Source organism: Arachis ipaensis, chromosome B5 (genome assembly GCF_059453495.1).
Source record: "Arachis ipaensis isolate K30076 ecotype BB chromosome B5, ASM5945349v1, whole genome shotgun sequence".
Classification (NCBI taxonomy): Eukaryota; Viridiplantae; Streptophyta; class Magnoliopsida; order Fabales; family Fabaceae; genus Arachis; species Arachis ipaensis.
This window is the reverse complement of record NC_142440.1, coordinates 24,311,438-24,320,318: the sequence shown is the minus strand read 5'-3', so window position 1 is coordinate 24,320,318 and position 8,881 is coordinate 24,311,438. Positions and strand designations below refer to the sequence as shown.

Genomic DNA, 8,881 nt, shown 5'->3' with positions numbered 1-8,881 from the left:
ATTAATTGCTTGACCGACGTTATAGAATAAAGAACAGTTATGACTATCGTTAATACGTCGGTTATAACTAGCAATTTTACGTAACCGAGCTATAACGCGTAACTGATGTTTACTGGTTATATCACTTCATAATGATAAAAATCTCAAATAATCAGTTAAGATGTGAATCAATATCCAGAGTTAAGTATAGTTGCACTACTAAAGCAATCAAAGTCAATATAGAATAAGACAAGATTCAAAAAGAGAGATCAAATATGGAACAGAATTTGATTGTGGAAAATTTTTGTATTTTTTATTTTTATAGCATCATTATAAGCGTGTTGACTACAGAATAGTAAAACTAACATAAGAAGGCAAATGTATGCACCAAAAGAAAAAATTATTAATGATATAATACAACAGAGAATTGTATCTAAAAATTATTGCTAACAGAAAGTTATAAGAGAGGTAACATTTCACAACAGGTAAGAATGATTGTTTCAATATGACAATGTGAATGCTAAAGTGATTAAATCTTGGTGTTGATATTTTCATAACTCTAAACAAAAGTTTTTTCTAACCTCATGACTAATGCTTATGCTTAATGAAGGTAACAACTAATGAGTATATATACTGAAAGTAAAAAACAATTTAAGGGAAAAAAAAAAAGAGCAGCCAGCTAAAATATTTATTAGATTGAGAGTCAATTCTCCCTCACACACTTTTTTTTAATTCTCTTCACTGAAGATAATATAAGACAATAACATAACTGGAATAATATGGATATGTTTTCCATTTAAAAACAAGTGGCTAGCTGGAACCTAGAAATGGTATAGTGATAGATAGCAAAAACAGAGAATAGAATTTACAAGTGTCGAGTAATGACAAATCAAAATAGATCATCCATCTTATTCTTATAAAGCCTAAACATACTATCATGGGTGTACAAAAAATTAAATTCTTGCAAATAAAAGAAGAAAAAGGTAGTAAAATTTTATATGACAATAACAATACATGTTTCATACTTTCATATGACAACAAATAAAATCTACAAAATTTACAATGATAGAAGTGAATAACATTAATTTTGCAAAGAAATAACATAACATTGGGTTTATCTTTCAAGTCAATACAAATCCAAAAAAACTACTAACAGTGACAAAGTAGATAAAGAATAATAATAGTATTGTAAAGAAATAACAGAAAGCTACAAACATAAAATGGTTCATGGTCCGGCCATTACAAATCCAATATCATAAATCGGTTTTATCATTCATAACTTGGCATTATTCACATTATTACCCAGAAAATTGGCGTTATAGTTCGGATTGCAGTCATTACTCGGCAATTTACGTTATTAATCGGCGTTACAGTTACTAATCGGCAATCAATGTCATTTATTAAAAAGTAACGTTACAAATCAGCTTAACGGACTACTTCACAAAAGTGAAACGTCCAAACCCTTATTATTGCTCTTTAATACAGGCAATAAAGCAGGAACATAACCGATTTATACACTATCACCTATAAAAAGGTATGATCTTCTATCCTAAAGACACATTGAATTCTCAATACTGACTTAAGTTTTGGAGTGCCTTTGCAAGTACACTCCCCCCTGTTTCTTGCTCAAAGCTCTACGCGATTGGACACCTTCTTAGAGTAAAGCTCGGATTGTCACAAGACTTAAAGGTCGGCACTGAAGATAATAACTCGGCATCGACTCCCAAAGACTGAGCTCTCCCTCCAGGTATCCATACAAGAACAATTGGCGCCCACCGTGGGGCCAAAAATATAAACCTCTCCATATATCATCGGCCTCGAGGTTCCTGTTTGAAGTCATGGCTGAACAACCTCCACCCACGCCATCCGAATTGCTCCGGATGGTGACCGAGTTGTGGCAAGCCGTGGCCGAGGAGAACCAAAGAATGGCAAATCAAATTGCCAACTTGAATAACATTCGAACTGAAAACAATGACCGACAAGAACGGACAGAAGAAGCCGAGCAGCAGTCAGGGCCAACACATGTCTCAGACACTGCTCGACAGGAAGAGGAGCAACCCGAACATAATGAGGAAGCTCAGAAAGACATAGAGAATGACGATCAGGAAAGCTCCCCTGGACCATTCACGGCGGAGGTGATGAACTTCGTACTACCTCGAAGGTTTACTCTGCCGACCACCCTAACTCCCTATGATGGGTTAGGTGATCCGAAGAAATACATCAAGAAATTCACCTCCATAATGATAGTAAACGGTGCATCTGATAAAGTTTTATGTCGTTGTTTTCCATCTTACTTAGACGGTCCTGCACTTGATTGGTTTTGTTCTTTGCCTGCAGGTTCCATTTCTCAATTTCGAAACATATCAAAACCCTTTGAGGAGCACTTCGCTGGATTAGCCATCTATCTACATGACTCTGATTACCTGAACACAGTCAAGCAAGGCCAATATGAAAGCCTCAAGGACTACATGACGCGCTTCACAAAGATAGCCATAAGTATACCCGACCTCCACCCCGAGGTGGAACTACACGCCATAAAAAGCGGATTATGACCAGGAAAATTCCAAGAAACTATTGCTGTGGCCAAACCAAAAACTATGGCCGAGTTCCGTGAAAAAGCTAAAGGACAGATCGACATCGAAGAACTCCGACAATCTCGGAAAGTAGAAAAGCCTCACTATAGAGACGACGACAAAACACGGGACAATAAGAAGAATTTCAAACCAATTCCACGATATGATACCTACACCAAATTCAACACCAAGCGCGATGATATCATCAAGGAGATCTTGAATTCGAAATTAATCAAGCCACCGAGAAAGGCTGGCAGTTACCCAGATTCAAAAGGCACTGACCGATCAAAATACTGCTCCTTCCACCAGAAGCACGGACACAATACCGACGACTGCGTCATCGCCAAAGACCTACCGGAGTGACTAGCTCGGCAGGGTCACCTAGACAAATACATCAGCGGCCACATGCAGCGGTGAGCACCTCCTTCAAGAAACCAAAGCTCGGTTACACAACATGGCCGAGATAGAGACCGACCGAACAATAGCCATCCTGAACTACCAACACGTACATTTAACTGTATTTCCGGAGGTTTTGCAGGTGGTGGAGCCACAAGCTCGGCAAGAAAAAGATCTTACCGAGCTATACTTTCCATCAACGCCGATCAAAGTCAACAGCAGCCGCTGTCGACATCTCTACAAATAACATTCCAGACAGTCGATCATGACAACAACGTAACAAATCTGGATGATCCCGTCGTAATCTCCCTACAGCTCGGAGATCTCCTAGTTAAAAAGGTGTTGCTTGACCCAGGCAGCAGCGCCGACGTTCTCTTTTACTCAACATTCCAGAAAATGAAACTAAGCAATAACGTCATCCAACCTTCCACTGGTGACTTGGTAGGATTCTCAGGTGAGCGGGTCCCAGTTATGGGCTCTGTGTGGTTACAAACCACACTCGGTAAGTTTTCCTCGTCAAAAACTTCAGACATTCAATACTTAGTTATTGATTGCTTCAGTCCCTATAATTTAATACTTGGCCGACCTTTCTTAAATAGGTTCGGCGCTATAGTATCTACAATTCATCTTTGTGTTAAGTTCCCTTTGCAGGACAACACAATTGCAACCATTCACAGTGATGCCCGAGAAGCCAGGGAGTGCTACAACAATAGTCTCAAAAGACCTAACCATAACATAAAAGCCTAGGTTCACAATATCGGCAACATGAACGACCAACACATGCTGGCCGACCTTGATCCCAGAGCAGGAACACTAGAAAGGCCAACCCCAACAGAAGACCTAGATAAAATCTATTTCACAGAAAAGACGGACAAATTCACATACGTCGGCTCAACATTATCCTCAGAAGAAAAATCATCATTCCGAGTATTCTTACAACAAAATGCCGACCTGCTTGCTTGGACCCCTAACTGATATGCCAGGCATCGACCCATCCATCATATCACACAAGTTAGCGTTAGATCCATCTGTCCGACCTATAGCACAGAAAAAGAGAAATCTCGGCCACGACCGAAAACAGGCTTCCCTAGAAGAAACCAAGAAGCTCATCAACGCGGGCTTCATCCGAGAAATCAGATTCACAACATGGCTGGCGAACGTCGTCATGGTTAAAAAACATAACGGTAAATGGCGCATGTGTATTGATTTCACCGATCTCAACAAAGCATGCCCCAAAGATTCCTACCATTTACCCTCTATTGATTGTTTAGTTGATAATGCCTCTGGTTTTGAAAAACTCAGCTTTATGGATGCATATTCTGGTTATAACCAGATCCAAATGCATCCATCCGATCAAAATAAGACAGCCTTTATTACTGAATATGGAAACTATTGTTATAAGGTCATGCCATTTGGTCTTAAGAATGCAGGTGCAACATATCAACGTCTAATGGACAAAATCTTCGCCAAACAAATCGGCAGAAACATTGAGGTCTACGTCGACGATATGGTCGCCAAGACAAAGATCGGAAAAAATCACCTTGATGACCTCACAGAAATCTTCGAACAACTAAGAAAATACAACATGCGGTTAAATCCCGAAAAGTGTGCATTTGGTGTTCAAAGCGGTAAATTCCTCGGCTTCATGCTCACTAGCCGAGGTATTGAGGCAAATCCAGAAAAATGCCAAGCTATTTTAGACCTGACAAGTCCACACACCATCAAGGAAGTCCAATGATTTACAGGGAGACTTGCTGCACTTTCTAGATTTTTACCTTGCCTAGCTTCTAAATCCTCATGTTTTTTTCCAGACTTTAAAAAACAAAAATGCTTTCCAATGGACTAATGAATGCGAACAAGCATTTACAACCATCAAAGAAACTCTTTCAAAATCACCAATTTTACAAACCCCCCTACAAGGGGAGCCATTATTTTTATATTTATCTATCACTAACTGGGCTATAAGCTCTGCCCTTGTCGCAGAAAGAGAAAAGAAACAATTCCCGATCTATTTTACTAGCAAAATCTTACAGAACGCCGAGCTTCAATACCGAAGCATTGAGAAACTAGCCCTCGCCCTTGTCTTCTCAGCCAGGAGACTCCGACCATACTTTCAGAGCCATGAAATCCATGTTCGAACAGATAAACCTTTGCGGCAAGTCCTGTAGAAGCCTGAGCTGGCTGGCCGACTAGTAAAATGGTCGGTGGAGCTATCCGAATTTGATATCAAGTACGAAGGCTAAGCATCCATCAAATCCCAGTTTTTGGCTGACTTTATTGCCGAATTCTCAGTACCGAGTACAACTGAAGACTACATCGAATGATCTTTATACGTCAACGGGTCCTCCAACCCACAGGGGTGTGGCGCAGGTATCATACTTGACGATGGCCACGACAACGTCATCGAACACTCCCTTAACTTCTCATTTAAAGCAAGCAACAATCAAAGTGAGTATGAAGCACTAATTGCCGGCCTTAGACTCGCTGCCGACCTAAACATCACCGAACTTAAGGTATATTGCGACTCCTTGCTTATCGTCCAACAGGTAAACAACTTATACCAAGTTAAGGACCCTTTGCTTTCTAAATACCTGGCTGTCGTACAAAATTTACTTCCAAAAATTTCTAAATATGAAATACAGCACATACCAAGGGAGAGTAATGGTCGAGCTGACATTCTGTCTAAACTCGCCAGCACTCAACCAAATGGATCATCACTTTATCAGTCAACACTACTTAAACCAAGCATTGAACTAACACAAGTCTTAAGTGTAACACAGGAAGTAGATTGGAGATCCCCATACATACAATATCTCCAAACAGGGATCTTGCCAGGCGACGTCAAAAATGCTCGACACTTCCGCCGACAAGCCTCCTTTTTATAATAATTGCCTATATAGACGGGGATTCTCTCGTCCATTGCTTAAATGTCTTTGCAGAACAGAAGCCGAGCTTGCACTTACTGAGGCACATAAAGGGATCTGTGGAACACACCTCAGAGCCCGAAGTCTGTATTCAAAAATCCTCAGAACTGGCTTATATTGGCCGACAATACGACAGGATTGTCAAGCAAAAGTTAAAAGCTGTAACAATTACCAAAAACACAGTCCGATTACACATCTCCCGGCCGAACTCCTACACTGTTCCGAGGTTAGTTGGCCATTCAACCAATGGGGCATAGATATCCTCGGCCCTTTCCCCACAGCAGCAGGTCAGGTAAAATTCCTTGTGGTAGCAATTGATTATTTTTCCAAATGGATAGAGGCACAACCTCTAGCCAAGATTACATCACAACAAATGCTTTCCTTTATTTAGAAATATATTATTTGTCGATTTGGCATTCCTCGGCACATTATCACAGATAATGGTCGCCAGTTTGCCGATAAAAAATTCACATCCTTTTTGCAGAACTTGAAAATCAAACAACACTTCTCATCAGTAGAGCACCCACAAACAAATGGGTTAGCTGAAGCCACAAATAAAGTAATACTATATGCTCTAAGAAAGAAACTGGATGATGCAAAAGGCCTCTGGGCCGAGCTTATCCCAGAGATCATATGGGGATACAATACAACAATTTACTCAACCACAAAGGAGACACCCTTCCGTTTAGTCTACGGTTCAGACGCAATGATACCAGTGGAGATCTCCCAATCCTCACTACGCAAAGAATTGGCCGACCAAACTACACAAGACATTGCTCGGCAAACCGAACTTGATCTCATTGAAGAGCTCAGATCGTCCACAGCAGTCAAACATTTAGCTATGCAACAGCACATCGCCCGAAGATATAACCAACGACTTCATCCAAGATCCTTCCGTGTAAGTGACCTTGTACTTAGGAAAACAGAACAAGCTAGGAAACCATCACCACATGGAAAACTAGCAGCTAATTAGGACGGCCCTTACCGAGTCACAGAAGTAATCGGCAATGGAGCCTACCGACTACAAACCCTAGAGGGTAAAGATCTCCCTAACACTTGGAATGTATCTTCCTTAAAGTTATATTACAGTTAAAACCAGGGACAGGCCAGTACTCTTTTTTCTACTACCAAGATTTTTCCCACAAGGGTTTTGCTTGGAGAGGTTTTAACGAGGCTAGCCTACCTGGGCCTTTGGAATCAAAGGTTCTTCAATAAATATTTTATTTTATCAACTCATCACTTTCTACATTTCTCGCTTCATGCATAAACATATAATGCCGATCTATACTATTAATCCGATCATTCAGATACAATCAGTCATTCTGACTGCCGACCTTAAAACGGAATCCGACCACTCGGATACAATCAGTTATTCCGACTGCAGACCTTAAAACGGGAATTCAATCAGACAAATATCCGACCTAACTCGGAATCCGATCATTCACTCAAACAAATATCCAATTTAACTCGGAGTCCGATCATTAAAACATGACCGATCTAACTCGGAACCCAGTCATTCATAATTTACCAATTAGTCAATCAAATATCCGATCTTAGTCAGAATCACAACACTATGATACTATCATAGCCAATTCTGACAGACGATCTTATTCACAAACATTTCCAATCACTAAAAACACAATACAGTTATTATCATGCCTATGAATCGGCATCCCAAACTCGGCCTACTCATCTTTTCTCAATCAAATTAATGGCAATTCACCATTACAACATATTTTACCTAAAAAATCTGGCTTCAACCCAAACTCACATACCAAATAAAAACCAACTTATCATACAGTAATAATATTATATTATCATCATAACATGCAAACAGGAACAACCAAGTTTGTCCTCTCCCAGAAAATAGTAGTAAAATATAAGCTACAATAACAAAAGCCAACTAAACTGTCTACACATAAACAGTCATAAACCCACCACAGAAGCAAAATAGTTTACCAAAATTAAACTATCAACAAAAACAAGCCAAAACATTATTGAACATTCTCATCTCCCTCCTCAGCAGCACCATCATCTTCGACCATCCACCATCCTGAATTACCTTCCCTGGATCCATCACTAAAAAGTCCATCTCGGGAGCTAGGAATCTTGCCTGCACAGACGCCCTCTCAAATCCTTCAAGGAAGGAATCAAGAATTTCTCCTTGCTTGTTCTTCTCCAACTCCTTCAATTGAGTGGTAACCTCAATCATACGGGCACCAGAGCAGATAAGTCAGCTTCCTTCTTTTTTAAATCTTCAACATCCTTAGCATAGCTATCCTTTACATCTTTCAAATGCTTTTCAACCTCAGCTAACTTTACCTCTAGCTCCGAGATCTTAGCAGTCTTTATAGCCAACTCCTCCCTAAAGCTCGGATCCTCCTTCTTCTCAACAAACTTCCGATGTATTTTTTCACGGCTACGTCCCAAACTCGCCAGCCGTAGTCCAACCACCTAAAATTCAAAAATTAGTATCCCACAAAAACAGAAAAATTCAAAAACCTTCACTCCAAAATCAAAATTACCTGCATGTACTAATCAATGGCCACATGACCAACCTCGTCGGCCAGAGTTATATCTGCCGACGATTGACGACACTCATCAGCAATAACCATGTTTGGGTAATCCCCCCTATAAGGACGAAGAATCAGTCTGTTCAGCAACCCCATGCAACCTCTTTTGATTATCAAAAAACTTACGAACTTCTTCAATCGGAACTTCAGCCTTCTCGTCATCAGAAACGTCGGACAAATTGACCACGTCACCTTTCCTCTTCTTAGCAATAACCTTCCTACTCCTCAGCTTTGGCTGATCAACCTCGCCAGTACCGATCTTTTCTGCCTTCGACGTAGACCCTTCCTTATCAAAACCCTTGCTCTTCACCCGAGCTCTCAGACTCGCAGCAGAAATACTTGGATACTTACCCCCTAGAAAGCAAAACAAATTCACATTTCAAACCTCAAACGTGATACAAAAAACAAATTTACAATCCTTACCCAAGTAAGTAAT

The 8,881-nt window shown here is 40.3% G+C and overlaps 1 pseudogene; it reads left to right on the top strand.

The window, feature by feature from the left end:
* The first annotated feature begins 1,817 nt into the window (after positions 1–1,817).
* Positions 1,818–2,969, top strand: LOC148563619 (uncharacterized; annotated as a pseudogene).
* Positions 2,970–8,881: the final 5,912 nt, after the last annotated feature.